Below are 17110 nucleotides of genomic sequence, written 5' to 3' on the forward strand. Positions count from 1 at the left end.
AGATGGGTTACTCTGATTGGCTAGGCTGTGTCAAATGCCAACCGCTGGAGTAAAAGTGGGTGAGTCCCATTCAAAGTACAGGGATAAGATTCCCCTTCAGATGGAGGCGTTCTATTACCAGGAAAAAAAAAGGAGAAAAGAAAAGTATGCTGGGCAGAGCAAAGCTGGAGATAGATCCTATGTCTCCCCACCCCTTGCAGTGTTTCGGAAAACCAAAAAGAAAGGCAATCCCTAGTACCCTCCAAACGTTTCTACTGAAGAGTTCCTGATAACAGGGGTGGAGTACGTCAGTCAGGGTTCTACCAAGGACACAGACCCAATAGGATATATGGAGATAATATATATACATACATAATATGTGCATATGGGTATCAGTACATGTGCATGTATAAATGGACATACACATGTACACAGGTAAACATGCATACATTTCCGGTATCCGGTGAAGGTCCACTTCCTGGCTTGCGGGTGACCATCTTCTCCTGGAGTCCTCATATGGCAGACAGCAGGCAGAACAAGCAAGCACTTTGGTGTCTCATCTTAGAAAGGCGCTAAGCCCACTTGTGAGAACTCCCCCATCACGACCTAATTACCTGTCAAAGACCCCACTTCCTAATATTATCACATTGATGGTTAGGATTTCAACATACAAATTTTGGGAAGACACACACATTGAATCTATAGCAAGATCACATTTTCTTTTACCTCCCCTCACTCAATTCTTTTCTCCCCGACACATCCAAGTGCTCAATAAATACGTGTGAAATAGATACATGAACAAATTCCATTTTAAGTTTCTCATTTGTTCCATTGAATATGAATGGTTGCTCTGTTTCTTTTTACGTAGCTTCTACTGGGTTGAGCAAAATAGTAAAGAAAAAAATTGAACAATGCAAAGCATCTAGCAATCTATAAAATAATTTTTCTATGTATAATAATATTGGTATTGCAGCCATTCATATTCTCTCTTGCAATACAATTTGTAATTGTAATTAACTTACAGATTATTTTGCATGGCAACGTGCTAGGTGCTTCTAATGTTTTATCAGGAGAGTAGCATGATGAGAAGGAAAGACTAATTCAGTTGTGATAGCATATAGGATAGATTGTGGACTAAAAGGGCTTCAGGCCAGACTTTAGGATTATTGCAATAGCCCAGGGCTGAAAGAGGATGGAGACAATAAAATTAGAAAGAAAGAATGGGTTTACAGACAGAGCAAGAGAAGAGCAGAGAAGATTTGGGTTAATCAATTGCCATGGAGAGAAAATTCCAATGTTTGAAATGGCATGAATGAAACAATGATGAAACCTTAATGAGGCTGGAGAACGAAGTATTTTGATGAGTTAGTTTTCCACTCGTTAAGTTTGAAGTTACAGAAACATCCAAGTCAGCAACGTCCATTAGGTAGTTGATAATACAATAACACTCAGAAGTTGACTAGAGTTTCAGATTTGGGCATTGCAGCATGACGGGCATCAGCAAAATCCAATTTCCTCCAAATCCCTGGCCATGTATCTGTGTGACTGGATGGGTCATATCCAATGTTCTGATCTCCAGAGCATCCCACACCATTCATACACGATCTTCATCTGTGGTCTAGTTTAAGGAAGTTCATTAAGTTGGATTAATAAATATTTGTTGAGCATAGAAGATGGTTCAGGAACTTTGTTCACACTGAGGAAAGAAAGATAATGAAGACCTGCTCTATGCCCTGAAAGAATTATGAATCTGTCAGGAAGACATTCAAACAAGTAGGGAAGGACAATACGTGGGATAGAGGAAAGAGGAAGAGATTTATTCTGCTTATAGGGTTTAGGGAAGGCTTATTTAAAAAGAGCTTCCTTGGGGCGCCTGGGTGGCACAGTCGGTTAAGCGTCCGACTTCAGCCAGGTCACGATCTCGCGGTCCGTGAGTTCGAGCCCCGCGTCGGGCTCTGGGCTGATGGCTCGGAGCCTGGAGCCTGTTTCCGATTCTGTGTCTCCCTCTCTCTCTGCCCCTGCCCCGTTCATGCTCTGTCTCTCTCTGTCCCAAAAATAAAAAATAAACGTTGAAAAAAAAATTAAAAAAAAAAAAAAAAAAGAGCTTCCTAGGAGGACAGCTAGGAGACCACCAGAAGGTGAGAAGAAGCAAGGCTTTCCAGGCAAGAGAAAGATTATGTGGGAGGCACAAGGACTATGAACCGTATGATCCATTAAAAGAAATGAAAGAGACCCCATTGGAGGTCTACTGGTACATACAATGTGAGGCAGCTAATGACTGGAGGTGAGGCTTAAGAATAAGAACCAGAAGTGGTAAGCCTTGTTTGGTGATATTTTTTCATTGTAAGGCATCAACTGTGTGCAGTTGAGGCCCATCACGAGTAAATCTCACATCACTCAACAGCATATAACCTTTGAGCACTAAAGACCATTTCCAGTCACTGGAGGTTTTTGTGAACCTTCTGGCCACAAGGCACGTCCCCCAGATGCAGTGTGTGGAATAGGGGTCACTGTGATTTTCTTGTTGATCTAACCTGTTTCCCCTCCCAATCAAGAGTTCATTAGCTCTCATTCTATCTATCCCATACCCTTTAGATTCCTGTCATATATTAGGATATTTAACTGTATGTGACAAGAAACCATTCCAGACTAGTTTAAACCAAAAGGTTGAATTTATCTCATAAAGTTATAGAAAGAGCTTACAGAAATTCAAAACAAAAATGCATCTTGGACTTAAAAAAGACTGGATCCAAGAACCAGAGAAACATGCAGAAGAATCTTTCCATCTCTTATCTCCACTTCCTCCCTGCATGTTGTAAACCAAAGAGTGAAGCTAAACAGGCCAGGGAGCTTTCAGCGGCTCAGCTCCCCAGTAAGAATTTGTCCCTCTGTCATTCTCAAGTCCAAATCCTCAGGGAAAGGACTCAGGTCCAGGCTGCACTAGGGGCATACCCTTGGACCAATCCACGTGACCAGAGAGCACGGTCCCCTTGTTAAAAATGTACTGTGGGGCCCATCACTGTGGCCATTTGGGCCAGTTGAAGGGTTCATTTGAGCTGGGCAAGTCCTCTAAGGTGGTATCTACACAGGTGAGAAATCCTAATATCACATCACCTGTGCAACTAATTCCTTAGCCTTTCCCCACACAGATCCTTGACTGGCCTTCTCCTTGTACTGGGGAATATCCTAACTTTCATGAGCTGGGTTTTCCATATCAATCACCATTACCAACATTCTTTCTCTGGCCTTCAACCTATTTTGCCCACCTACCTCTGATCTTTTAAACTAGGTCTTTGAGCCCCATCCTACCCTTTGTTCACTTGCTCCAACACAGAAGTCTCATTCTCCTATCATGGATCCACCGGGTCAAGAAAACTCATGTCCTCCATTATAGATAATAGGCTAGGTGGTGATAGAAAGACTCATTTAAATCCTTTGCATTCGTTTTTCCATCAACTCAAATGCTCTCAAACAGTCTGATAAATCTCATTAACAAAATTTGGGGCGAAGCACTTATTTTAAACAGACTATAGGCAGTTGTCACTTTGCATGGTCCCAGGTTAATTCAACTGAGTTCATATCAAAACCATGTCACTCTTTTGCACAATTCCATGGTAACATTGTTGCTTACCACGGAACTTTGTAAAACAGTAACAGTTTCTATATGTAAACATTTCATTTAACGTAGTATTGTGCAAAGTGAGGACTGCCTGTGTTCTAATTTGATTAATGGACTAGTGGACAAAAAATTACCCCATTTAATCATGCATCCAATACTCCAAGAGTTCCCCTATTCTGTTCAACATTCTCCTCAAGACTTACAGTCTTTTCTGCATCAGAAATTAGAGAGATTGGTGGGTGGGAAAGCTGGGAAGTTTCCCGGGCTACCTTTCTTGCTCATTTATCCTGTCAATTTTCATTGTTACTCTTTTATTGTTATCAAGTTTATGGGAGAAAAAGATGGCATCATATTAAGGCATAATTAGGATAATAAACGGGAGCTGTGGTTTGTTTTTGGACTGATTCCAGTTGGGTAGCACACATAATCACCTCTAGCTGACTGCTTGATGATTATGACTTTGACAAAGTGGCATTATTTACAGCTAATGGATGAGATGATGATTTATTACTAATTACTCTCTTTTTCTACAATTGTTATATTATGTTAAATGAAGGATTACCATTGGGGTAATAAATATTCACCAGAAAAAATGTCTAGCAGCAGAGTTCATGAAAGTAGACCCTGAACAGAGGCGCCATTTTAGTTGCTCAGGACTAGCATTTACAGGGAAGTGTGGGCTTCTCTCCCACCTCTCACGTGAGCTTCTCTTTCCTTCCTTCAGCAGTCCTCGCCCCCATCTAGGTCTTTCAAGTCACTCCATCCACTTTCTCTTAGTTTCAATCTGCTTGTCTCCTAACAAGAGGCTTATAAGAACTCAGGCAAAAGAACTAAGCTGTAACACAAGCACCTTCTCTGGACTATTCTGGACTTCAGGAATCTTCTGGAGAAGAAGAGGAAGAAGAAGAAGAAGAAGAAGAAGAAGAAGAAGAAGCAGAAGAAGAAGAAGAAGAAAGAGGAGGAGGAGAAGGAGAGGAGGAAGAAGAAGAAGAAGAAGGAGAAGAAGGAGGAGAAGAAGGAGAAGGAGAAAGAAGAAGAAGAAGAAGAAGAAGAAGAAGAAGAAGAAGACAAAAAGCTTTCTAGATGCAAAAATCCAAAAAAGGGGTTAAGATCCATTCCTTTACAGAAACATGAGTGTGCAGAGAAAGTCAGTGTAACAGAAGTGGATGTAATTAAATGTAAATAGGGGGTCCTAACTCTTTTTATTTTTAATTTTTTTAACGTTATTTATTTTTGAGAGGGAGAGAGACAGAGCATGAGTGGGGGAGGGGGAGAGAGAGAGGGAGACACAGAATCCGAAGCAGGCTCCAGGCTCCGAGCTGTCAGCACAGAGCCCGATGCCAGGCTCGACCTCACAAACCATGAGATCATGACCTGAGCCAAAGTCAGACACGGGGGGCAGGGGTCCTAACTCGTATAAACAGTGGTGAGACCCCTGGGGCAGGATGGGGGTTACATTAACCAGTTAAACACACTCCTTTCGGAAGAGGGACAGATGCAGATCGGGGTGGTCTGCAGTCAGGACAGACCAAGTGTGAGACTTGAGCTGAAGGGAGGAGAACTCGTGCTGATGTGGCAAAATGCAGAAGGGTAGGGATACAGGCAGTGTTCGCTGATCTGTCTTGAAGGCGAGGTCAGGCAAGGGAACCAGAGATGACACTAAGGTGAGTGAGACACTAGCCTAAAATCCCCTTGAAGACAGGAACAACGTCTTTATGATCTCCACAATGCCCAGCACGATGTCCAGAGCACAGAAAGCACTCTGAAAGCGTTTGTTGACTGACTTTTAACGCGTTGGCCAAGGCGGTGAGGAACAACATTCTCTGTCTGCAAATCAATGAATAACTACTTCATTTAAAGTTTGCAGATCTCATTTGTAAAAGATGCTATATTGTTATTATCAGGAAATGCGGTATCGTCAACTTAAGCAATATTCTTTTACTTCCCTTTCACTAGGGGTTTTTCATTGCAAGCTAGAATTTCATAGACTCCATAATTAGCACACACAGCACTATCTGATTTTAATGTTGTATCTGTGATCAAATTTCATTGTTGAGGAAGTTGCTTTGAAGTTGGTTTATGTTATTCTCTCTTGACTGAATCTGTAGGCCTCTTGTTGCAAACTGTGGCTTCTTATAGCATGTTTTAATATTCTATCAATATTATGGGTGATGGGCATTGAGGAGGGCACCTGTTGGGATGAGCACTCAGTGTTGTATGTAAGCGATGAACCACGGGAATCTATCCCCCAAAACCAACAGCACACTTTACACACTGTGTGTTAGCCAATTTGACAATAAATTATGCTAAAAAAATATTACACCAATATCAGATGTATAGTGCTTTATATATAAATATATAATGTACAAATATTAAACTGATTTGTTTTGGCTTCTTTTTTCAGATTATAAACATATGCATTGCCTTATTAAGAAACATCATGTAAAATAAATTTAGTAGTATTTTTTTTTTTTTTTTAGAAAGAGAGAGAGCATGAGCAGAAGAGAGGGGCAGAAGGAGAGAGAAAGAGAGAGAGAAACTCTTAAGCGGGCTCCATGATCAGCACAGAGCCCAATGCAGGGCTTGATTCCATGACCCTGGGATCATGAACTGAGCAGAAATCAAGAATCAGATGCTCAACAGACTGAGCCACACAGGCACCCCGATATTTTTAATATTATGTGCTTATGTGTCCTAACTGGGCTGTCAGCAAAAGGGAACCCCCCCCCCCACACACACACACCCCAATCCTTAGGATCCACTAGAGAAGCCTTTACTCAACCAGTGGTCACAATACTGGACTCTCACCAATGTCACAGGATTTATAGATCTGAAGAAGTCATGTGTGACCTGGGTGCTGAAGGATGAATAGAAGTGAACCAGGCTGAGGAAAGGGGGCAGGATATCCTAGATAGAAAAAACTACTTTTCAGGGCACCTGGGTGGCTCAGTCAGTTGAGCGTCCGACTTCAGCTCAGGTGGTGATCTCGCAGTCCGAGAGTTCGAGCCCCGCGTCGGGCTCTGTGCTGACAGCTCAGAGCCTGGAGCCTGTTTCAGATTCTGTGTCTCCTTCTCTCTCTGACCCTCCCCCATTCATGCTCTGTCTCTCTCTGTCCCCAAAATAAATAAACTTAAAAAAAATTTTTTAAAAGAAAAAGAAAAAACTACTTTTCAAGGCAGAAAGGCAGAGCACTCAGACAATGGTAAAGAGAGCACAGTAGCAGCAGTGTGTGGTGTGTGAGGGTAGAAAGGAAATAAAATTATCTGGGAAGGTTATTTAGAACTAAACCGTGCTAAGCAATTGCATGGTTGAATTTTAACCTACGGGCATCTGGAGGCTCAGAGGCTCTACTTGTCAGGATTCTCCAGAGATATAGACCTAATAGGATACACATATCCTGTAATAGGCCAGAGAACTGGAGCGCCTATGGTACAAGTCTCGGTTCAAGGACAGGAGACCAATGTGCCAGCTCACCAGTCAGGCAGAGAGAGAGAATTCCCCCTTCTGCCACCTTTTTGTTCTATTTAGGCTCTCAGTGGATTGGGTGAGGCCCACTTATACTTAGGAATACAGTCTTCTTTATTCAGTCCACCTCTTCACATGCTGATCTCACCCAGAAACACCCTCACAGACAAGCCCAGAAATCATGTTTAACCAAGTATCCAGGCACTCCAGAGCCCAGTCACGTTGACTCGTAACATTAACTATCACCGAGGCTTACGAAGAAAAGGAAGATGATTATATCTACACTTTAGAAAGATGGAGCCAGCACAATGTGGAGAATAGAGTTGAAAGGGAAGCGAGCTGCAGAGAGCAGTTGAGAGTTATCCTAGCGACAAAGTCAGAGATGAAGTGTCCAGGATGGTTTCCAGGGATAATTCCGGAGTAACACAAACATCACTTGTAACCTATTAAACATGTGATCAAGAGAGAAAGAGGTGACCCCAATATTTCCAGTCTGACCCTGAGTGTGTGTGAAAAATTCCGTATGAAATTGTTTTGTTTTGTTTTGTTTTTTTGTTTTTTTAACAGTTGCCCCACCAGTCTTTGTCTTCTACACAACTTTGGGCTAAATTGAGTAAAGAAAAACATATACCGTAAAGGAAGAAAAAAAAAGAAGTCTTTGAGCACCTACTAAGTGCTGACTTTAGGCAAAACATTGACATTTATCCTCACAAAAGCCCTGCAGGGGCAGATGTTATTATTCTCTTTTTGCAGATTAAGCGACTGGTGCACAGAGAAAATTAATAACCTGGGCAAGGTCGCATAGCTAGTAAATGGCAGACCCCAAAAAATTCAAACTCGGGGTTTTAGTGTCTGAAAGAAATATTTTTTCCACCCTCTTATGTTGCTTCTCAGTAGAATAAAATACATCTTCATAAAACGCTACATTCATATGAGTAATTTCATCAAAGAGAATTCAAAAGGGCTTTGAATTTCCACCCTGGAAATAATCAGGAAAGAAATTAAATAGTCATTCTAAAATTCTGAGTACACACAAACCTCGAATGCCTCAGGTTCCATTAGCAGCTTGAAAACTGGCTGGTGGAGCAGCCATTAGAATTGTTTTATGCGGCTTCATTTGTATTCCCCAGTAGTATTATTAATAGCAATAAAAATTACTCACAAACAAAATGTACCACTTATAATGCATGTTCACATTTAGTCAAAAAAGGACTATTTTAAAAATACCAAGTAACATTGGTAGTTCTTTAAAAACTTGCAAAAAACTGGATTTCTAATAGGATATAAATTTGGGTTTTTTGTTGGATTCATATATTCCACGAGGTTCTTCCAGGAAGATACAATGAGGATTTAATATAGCAGAGATGGTTGATTTCACTGGTTGAAAATTGATCAGCACAACTGAATCCTAGTGATTATGGAGTGGTGTCAACCTTCCCATATCAACTCTCCTTTATGGATTTTGGACGGCCAGGACTAAAAGATTCCCTCCATTCATTCCATAAATATGTATTGATTGATTTACATGTGCCAGTCATGTTTTGTGTGCCGGAAATACATATAGCAGTGAGCGGGATAGTCGGGCATGGAGTTTACATGACACAGATGATGAGTGGGGAGGAAAATGGAGAGTAACTAAACAAGCATAGGTAATTCCAGATAGTCGATTCGTGCTGTGAAGACAACTAAAACTGGTACATGGAAGAGTACTGTATCGGGTAGGCGGGCAGGGACTCCTGGGGAGATGGTACTTGAACTGAGATTTGGGAATTGAAGAGAACTATCCAGGAAAAGGCCTGGAGATAAAAGTTTCCAGCCAGAAAGAAGAGAACACAAAAGTCCTAGGATGAGTTCCAAGGATGGAACATGTTTGTGGGGGACGTGGGGCTCATCAAGGATGAGCTTGAAATTGGAAGAGGAGGAAGACCAGCATGGCTGGAACCTAGTCCCAGAAAGCTTTTAAGAGGTGGCTGGAGGGCGGTTAGAGGCAAACGGTGGGAGTGTTTGAACACTGTGTGGGGGTGTGCCTGGGTAGCTAAGTCCGACTTTGGCTAAGGTCATGATCTCACCATTCAGTTCGTGAGTTTGAGCCCCGCATTGGGCTCTCTGCTGTCAGCGCAGAGCCTGCTTCAGATCATCTGTCCCTCTCTCCCTCTGCCCCTCCCTTGCGTTCTCTCTCTCTCTCTCTCTCTCTCTCTGTCTTTCCTCTCTCTCGAAAATAAGTAAACGTTAAAGAAAAATTTTTAATAATAAAATAAACACTGTGTGTGACAGGATGTCTGGCTTTCCCCAAAGATGCATGCTGACCTCTCCAGACTTGTACCTTTAAGGGTCTCCCTGCCAGAGACTACATTTCCCAGCCTTCCTAGCTTCTGGGTGGGGCCATGTGATCAATTCTCACCAATGGTATGCAAGCAGTATTGGAATGTGGTCTTACCAGTCCCACAACAGTTAAGAAGTGGGTGTGCCCTCTCCAACCACTGCCTCCATCTGCCTGCTGGGTGCAGAAGACCCTGAGGCAGCTAGTGAACAGCAGGACCACGAAATAGAAGCTAGGTCCCGGATCATCCTGTGGAGGCAAATTGCTCTAAACCAGGATCAACTGCGCTGACTGTTGCTTGAACCAGGAGCGAATTTTCATACGTTAAGCCACTGAAATTTCAAGTTCCATTTATCACCACAGCTAGAATCACTTTAACTATATACCACGATAAGGAGCTTGGATTTTACTCTAACTCCAAACAAATGCTACTGAAAGGTTTGAGAGAGAGGATGAATGAAGGTGACCTGGTTTATGTATTTAGAGACCATTGTGGCTGCTGTGTGGAGTCTAAGGGCAAGAGAAACTGAGAAAACAGAGAGGTCTCTACCTTACTGCAGTCAAGAATTAACAAAATTGGTGGTTAACAGCAGAGGTGGAGAAGAATGGATGAACTTGAGATTCACTTTGGAGGTTGAGCCAAGGATTTTCTAGCTGATTAGATGTCGAGAGTGAGGGAAGGAAGAATCATAGGGGATGGACCCCTTGCTTGTGGCTTGGTCACATCCTCTGTTCCGATAGCTTGAGGAACATGTTTGTGGGGGACGTGGGGATTTTTTTTTTTTTTTGGCTGTGTTATTATATCCACTGTCCAGATGAGAAAACTAAATGTCCTATTTAGTAGCTATAAAAAATTAAAAAACCAGGTACTTATTTATTTATAGCATATAGTCTAAAGGAAACCCTTAGTAACTTGTTTTGCAACCAGTAAAGGGAAAATGCCAGAACTAGAAAAAGTGTTGAATTAAAGACACTGATTATTAAACTTTCCATTATTGAAAGTGTAGCAAAGTTAAATAATAAAATTAAAGGCTGTATGAATTATAAGTTGAATGATGAAATCCTGATGAGCAGCACTATTGTTAATGCAAATGTTCAATCAGATTTTTTTTTCAAAGCAGTTACATTTTTTAAGCTGGTCTTTTTCTTTCTTTCTTTCTTTTTTTAAATGTGTATTTATTTTTGAGAGAGAGAGACAGAAAGAGAGAGAGAGAGAGAGAGAGAGAGAGCATGAGCAGGGGAGGGGCAGAGAGAGAGGGAGACACAGAATCTGAAGCAGGCTCCAGGCTCTGAGCTGTCAGCACAGAGCCCGATGCGGGGCTCGAACTCCGGAACGGTGAGATCATGACCTGAACCGAAGTCGGACGCTCAACCGACTGAGCCACCCAGGTGCCCCATGAGCTGGCGTTTTTCAATTCTTACCAATATGAATGTACATTATGCAAATGTTACAAATTATTAGAGGCCTGAAGGATTTTAACACTTACTGAGTAAAATCTTCTCAAATTTAAAAATAAAACAACTTAGCTCTGTAAAAATGCCTTGTCCAAGGTGCCAAAGCTGCAGACGTAGTCTCAGCATTAAGACATCTTGAAACCCTGTCAGAAACTGGAAGCTCTAAAGCCAAGAATCGCTGCCCATATGTTTCACTATGTAGAAGGTTTCCTCAACCAAATAATATTTCAATGAAAATAACTGCTCAACTGAAAGAGAAATCTACAAAAAGAATACTGCATTCAAATCTCACTCAACAAATTTAGACTCTATTTTTCATCTATCTAATTCCTGTTTCCTTAATCATATGCTTTGAATTCGGTAATAATACGTGTGATATTATGCTAAGACAACAAACAACTGGGCTTTCAAAGTGCCTTGCTTTTCATATAAGAACCATCTAGAAGAATCTGGAATAAACACTGAAAGAATGTGCACCCGTGCTTTATTTTTCATTAGAGAAACATAAGACCTCCAGAAATCCTCTGGAGAAATGTGTGGGAGTGGATTGTCCCGTCCTTGTCCCATGGAGAAAGAATTGGGGGTCCTTTGACTCTCTGCCCACCCTCTGCCACACAAAACACCCTGCTAACTAGAAGGGGCTTTGCCACCACCACTTGCATACAGAAGGCAGACATCTTAGTCCTTGGCAGAATGATCTTAAAGAATGGGGCAAAAAAGCGTTGTTGGGAGAACCTAAAGTGTCCTCCAAGATCGCGACTATCCCTGGAGTATAAACAAACCAAGGAGCAGGCCGTACTTCCATCAGCCAGCAGAAGAATAAAGATAGTCCATGTGAATACCACAGAGGGGAGCCAGGCTGGCACCATCTTGACAGGACTCTGCCTACAGGGCATCGGGACCCCAACAAAAGAAAGCGCAGTGGGGTATAGAACCAGAGCAAAGAACAGAGGGGATGTCATAAGAGGTCAGCCAAAGAACACACTTCCCCATGCAGGACAAAGATCCCACAAACATTCCTGAGTGAAACCCAGTGTTGGGTCATCTGCCACACTGAGAACAATGGCACCGATTATGCCAGCGGCAGTCAAGTTGGAAACGGTCACTGTCTACCTCTCCTCCCTACTTAGCACCCCAACTCTGTAAGAGTCCAAAGCAGCAGCGTTCTGAGTGGAGACGGGGAGTGAAGGAGCACAGTAGACAACAAGAGGGAGACCCGGCCATGCCTCCCTGCCCATCTACTGCACTGAGGGATCATGTCTTCTCTGAGCAATGGGGGAGGGGGGGCGGGGGGACTGGCAGGCAGTGTTGGGGAAGAAGCTGTGACTAGATGAGAGATTGAAATTTTTAAAAAAAATTTTTTGACGTTTATTCATTTTTGAGACAGAGAGAGACAGAGCATGAATGGGGGAGGGTCAGAGAGAGGGAGACACAGAATCCGAAACAGGCTCCAGGCTCTGAGCTGTCAGCACAGAGCCCGACGCGGGGCTCGAACTCACGGACCGCGAGATCATGACCAGAGCCGATGTCGGACGCCCACCAGACTGAGCCACCCGGGCGCCCCGAGACTGAAATTTTTATATTAGATTGGGCTGCGCTATTTGTTAACACTTTGACTGCAAAGCTGTGAGATCAGCCTCACCAGGGAGGCCAAGAAGGAAACTCTAAGTACAATTAAGGACAGTCATGGCAGGAAAATAAATACTGTCTCTTGGTTAACCCCTACCAAGTCTAGCACACTTAATAAACCAATTAAAAGTAGTAACTAGAAAACCACAAACTAGATGCTGAGTTAAATATGAGGAAGATATCCAGTTACAGTCGACGCATCTAAGATTCCTGTCCAGTCAAATCCAGTTTCGATAGACCTGCAACTGGGCAAAATGGACTTATAAAGAGAGGCCTAAAAAATGGCTTATAAACAGTTCAAATATTAAACATTAAAAATAAATTGGAGGGGTGTTTTTAAAGGAAAGCAAACTACTGCAAGTGAAGCCAAGACCAGGAAACTGATGTTACCAGGGAAGCATCTTTATTAGCCATAGTCAACGTGGTGAGTGGTATTTAGAGGCATACAAAGAATTAGAAGATACGGTTCCTATTCTTGGAATCAGCTGGATGAAATAAATCCATGCTTAGAAGAAAAAAAAAAAACACACTAGAGACGAGAATAATAGAGCAGAGTAAGTATAATCAAGTGCTAGAATAAGAGTAAGAGGCTATACTCCAATACGGAAACGCACACGCACGCAGGTAGAAGAGAATTTGGAGAGCGACAAGAGGAGAAGCAGACCATCCGGGGAGACAGAGGATCTTGAAAATGCTTTGCTGGTGCAGATTTACAAAAAGCTCAGCTACAAAACTCGGATTCACGGGAGTCAATGGAGACTTCCATTATATGGGCATCTGTTGGCAGTCTCATGGAAAAAAAACGAGCACATAAGAAATTGTTAAGTAGCCTTGCTGAGAATTTTACTGCTGGGAGGGATACCATGGGGAAATGGTTAGGGATTTTTTTTTTTTTTTTTTTTTTTTTTTTTTGCTGATCCAAAAGGAAAAGTCAGTTGGCAATCTAAACCTGTCAAGATGCTTAGGGAAAGTGGCAATGGTATGATGGTGTTTTAGCCTTCTAAATACTAAAGGAAATACATGGAGGTAGCTTGGACTTTCAGAAAATAAGTGTGCCTAAAGCTACATTAATGAAATAATGAAGGCCGAAGTGCAACCCTATCAGAGAAACTGTGAATTTAGCTGACAAAAGGATTTCTTTGAATTTTCAAGTTTGACCAGGACAAGAAGTCCTTTGTAAGTGAAACTCCAGCAGCCACTTTGCTCTCCCCAGTGCCACATGGCCTTGGATTTAGGTCTACCTGTAAGGTCTGGGTTTCTTTTCGAACTACCTTTGCAATTCCAGGAAGACATTGCAGGGTGTGTGGGTGGGTTTAGTGGCATAAATGATGCACCTCCTGCCTTATTCCCAGAAGTGTCGGCCATCACGCAATTACCCTGCTGTCTACTTGTTGCATTGTGGACGTGCTGTCCATAGTCAGGAACACATTCCAAGAAGTTCTCCCATTCTTTGGGTGTGACAAATCATTTGAAAGACAGGAAGAGAACACTCTGAACATTAGAGAAGGCTGTTCAGGTTAGGTTTTTGTCAGTTAGAGCACATTAAATTATGCTGACCCAGATACTCTGATTTCAACTGTTTTCCACATCCACTAGAAAATCCTGATATCAGCAAACATGCGGCTTGGCAAGCTGGGAATATTAACCTGAGGTCCCATCAGGGTTCTTCATGACTTTAACATGGTTCAGCCATAGTTAGTAAGGCCGTATGATTCTCCCGCTTCGGGTGTGATCCTTGTTGGTACCTGGACTTACAGCAGATATACATAAGGTAAGACCATCTCTGTCTTGATTTTTTTTTTGTTTTTACTCTGGCAGTTTTCAGTTAGAAAGGGGGGTATTCTTTTGCCTGCAAAGAGGCAGTGCTGGGATCTAAGGCACAGCTCTAGGTCTGATCAGTTTCTGAAGAAAATAACACTGTACTGCAGCAAAACAAGTTAGTCCGTCCTTTTAACCACAAGCTGTAAACTGTAGATTATAATGGACCTCAGAACAGTACAAACCAAAATTATAACTTCTGATTAACTAGTATGGCCTGGCCTGCTGAATCACCAATGTGGAAACCCATCCCTAAAGGATGTGGAGTCCGAGATGACATCGGTCGCCATTGTCCACGGAAACAGTGTGATTTTTTTTTTTAATCTTTTTATTTAACTCTTTAGTAACCAAACTCATCCTCCAAATTCTGCAGCAAAAGCCCAATCAAAGCAACCAAGGAGGTGTGACAAGTGTCAGGAAATAATTAATAAGTTCTGGGGAACCATAAGTAGTGTTCATGGATCCCTTCCACAAATGTTTGTGAGCATGTGCCGTACATCAGGCACTGGGAAAAGACCAGCGAGTTACACCTGTGAGACTTGCATCTGATGTATCCGGAATTAACATGCACCATCCCAACTTCAGAAGGATGTCTAGGGCTCCTGGATGGCTCAGTTGGTTAAGCATCTGACTTCAGTTCAGGTCATGATCTCATGGTTCGTGAGTCTGAGCCCTGCATGGGGGTCTCTGCTGTCAGCAAAAAGCCCACTTCGATCCTCTGTCTCCCTCTCTCTCTGCCCTTAACATTTATAAAAAGAAAGAAGAAAGTAAGAAAGATGCCTGCATTACCCATATAATCTCAGAGCATTAACCCTTGAGTGACCTCAGATGTTATGAAAACCAGTAAGCGAATCACTTAGGATGTTTTTGTTTCTAAGTAATAGAAAGCCCAATTCAAACTGCCATTAACAATAAAGTTAATTTGTCGGCTCATGTAATAGAAAAGGCCAGAAGTTACATAGGCTCTGGGGATGGTTTGACCAGGGCTCTGACTCCGACTTTGGCCAGACTTTCAACCCTTCTTTCCTTCCTCCAAGTGTCAGCTTTATTTTCAAGCTTGGTGACCGTGATGGTTAATATTATGTGTCAACCTAACTGGCCACAGGCTGCCCGGGTAAAACATTATTCCTGAGTGTGTCTGTGAAGGTGTCCCTCACTAAGATTTAGTTTTTGTAGAATCACAGGACTCAGTAAAGCAGTGTGTGGGCATCAGCCAATCCACTGAGGGCCTCAATAGAGTAATAGGCAAAGGAAGGAGGAATTTAACTCTCTTTGTCTGCTTCCCTGTTTGAACTGGGACATTTAATCTCATCTTCCCTGCCCTTGGATACCACTGGCCCCTCTGGTTCTCGGGCATTTGGCCGAGAATACATCTCGGTGTATTCCGAATTACACCACCAGCTTTTCTGGGTCTCAAGCTTAGAGACAGCAGACCGTGGGACTCCTCAGCCTCCAAAAATCTCATGAGCCAATTCCAATTAATTAATTAATTAATTATGCTGAGATTTTACATATATAAGTATATATTCTATATATTATATGTGGGGCGGGTAATTTTTAACTTTTTTTATTATGAGGAAAAGAGCATGAGCAGGAGAGGGGAAAGGGGGGTGCATCTTAAGCAGGCTCCATGCTCAGGGCAGACTCCAACATAGGGCTCAGTCCCATGATCCTGGGATCATGACCTGAGCTGAAATCAAGAGTCAGATGCTTAATAGACTGAGCCACCCAGGCGCTATGTTTAATAGTAACATTGCCATATATATATATATATATATATATATATATATATATATATATATACAGATATATATATCTCTTATTGGTTATGTTTCTCTGAAGAACACTGACTAATACAGTGACAGAGTGAAAGCTATGCTTTAAAGTCATAGGCCCTCCTCTGCATCAACAGACAAAAGCCTGATTGATTTGGACCAATGAGGGTTCATGCCTGAACCTGACAGTGGAGGGAATCCCAGCCAACCACACGTCTGCTCTCCCAATAGTGGAATACACGCTAAGAGAGAACCTCTAAGGTGAACCTGAGCATTCATCTCCAGTAGCCAGTGTTAGGAGCACAAAATTTACCAGATGCTTCCTTCCTCTTTAGGCAGAGAACTGGTAAGTTGCAGATAAGGCATACACCCATATTCATTCACAAAAATCTCAGAATATTCCAGAGAGTTGAGGTGAATTAACTATTTCTCAGTAACATTTCCCTGGACTGTCTGTGAAAGGCAAAACTTATAATGTCCACTTCTGAGAACTTTCAAGGGTTTGCCAAGCTCATGGCCCCTCTTAATGAGATCCTGTACCCTCCTTCACAGTCCTCAATATTTGAACAAAGTGACCTTGAAAAGTTGGCCACAGATGGCTAGTTCAAAAAAGAGTTCCTGATCCAAAAGCTGCAATCTATCGACTATCCTAGAAGAGGGTCTAGCACAACAGCTCAGTGCGACAGGCAGCCTCCATACTGGATGGTGACCAACTGACCCAGTCAGATCCTCAGAGGGAGTTTGGTTGTAAGACCCATATGTCAGGAAGTATATAGAAATACCACCTTCCTTGCAATCTAACAATTTAGCCTGGCGTACCTTCATGGATGTGGCAGAAGACACAAGACACCTGAGTCAGAGACAAATGACTTACTACTCACAGCACAGCACACAGCAGGAGCTTTGTGTTTGCCCTGGTTCCCCTTCCTTGTCCCCAGCACCCCTCTGAGTCCCAAAAGGCTGACACAGAGCAGCCATGTGATGCAGTAGGTTTGCATCATAGTTGAAGAACATCAGACTTAGGAAACTTAAATCTTTTTTATTGGGTTA

This window comes from Acinonyx jubatus, chromosome C1, assembly GCF_027475565.1.
Source record: "Acinonyx jubatus isolate Ajub_Pintada_27869175 chromosome C1, VMU_Ajub_asm_v1.0, whole genome shotgun sequence".
NCBI lineage: Eukaryota > Metazoa > Chordata > Mammalia > Carnivora > Felidae > Acinonyx > Acinonyx jubatus.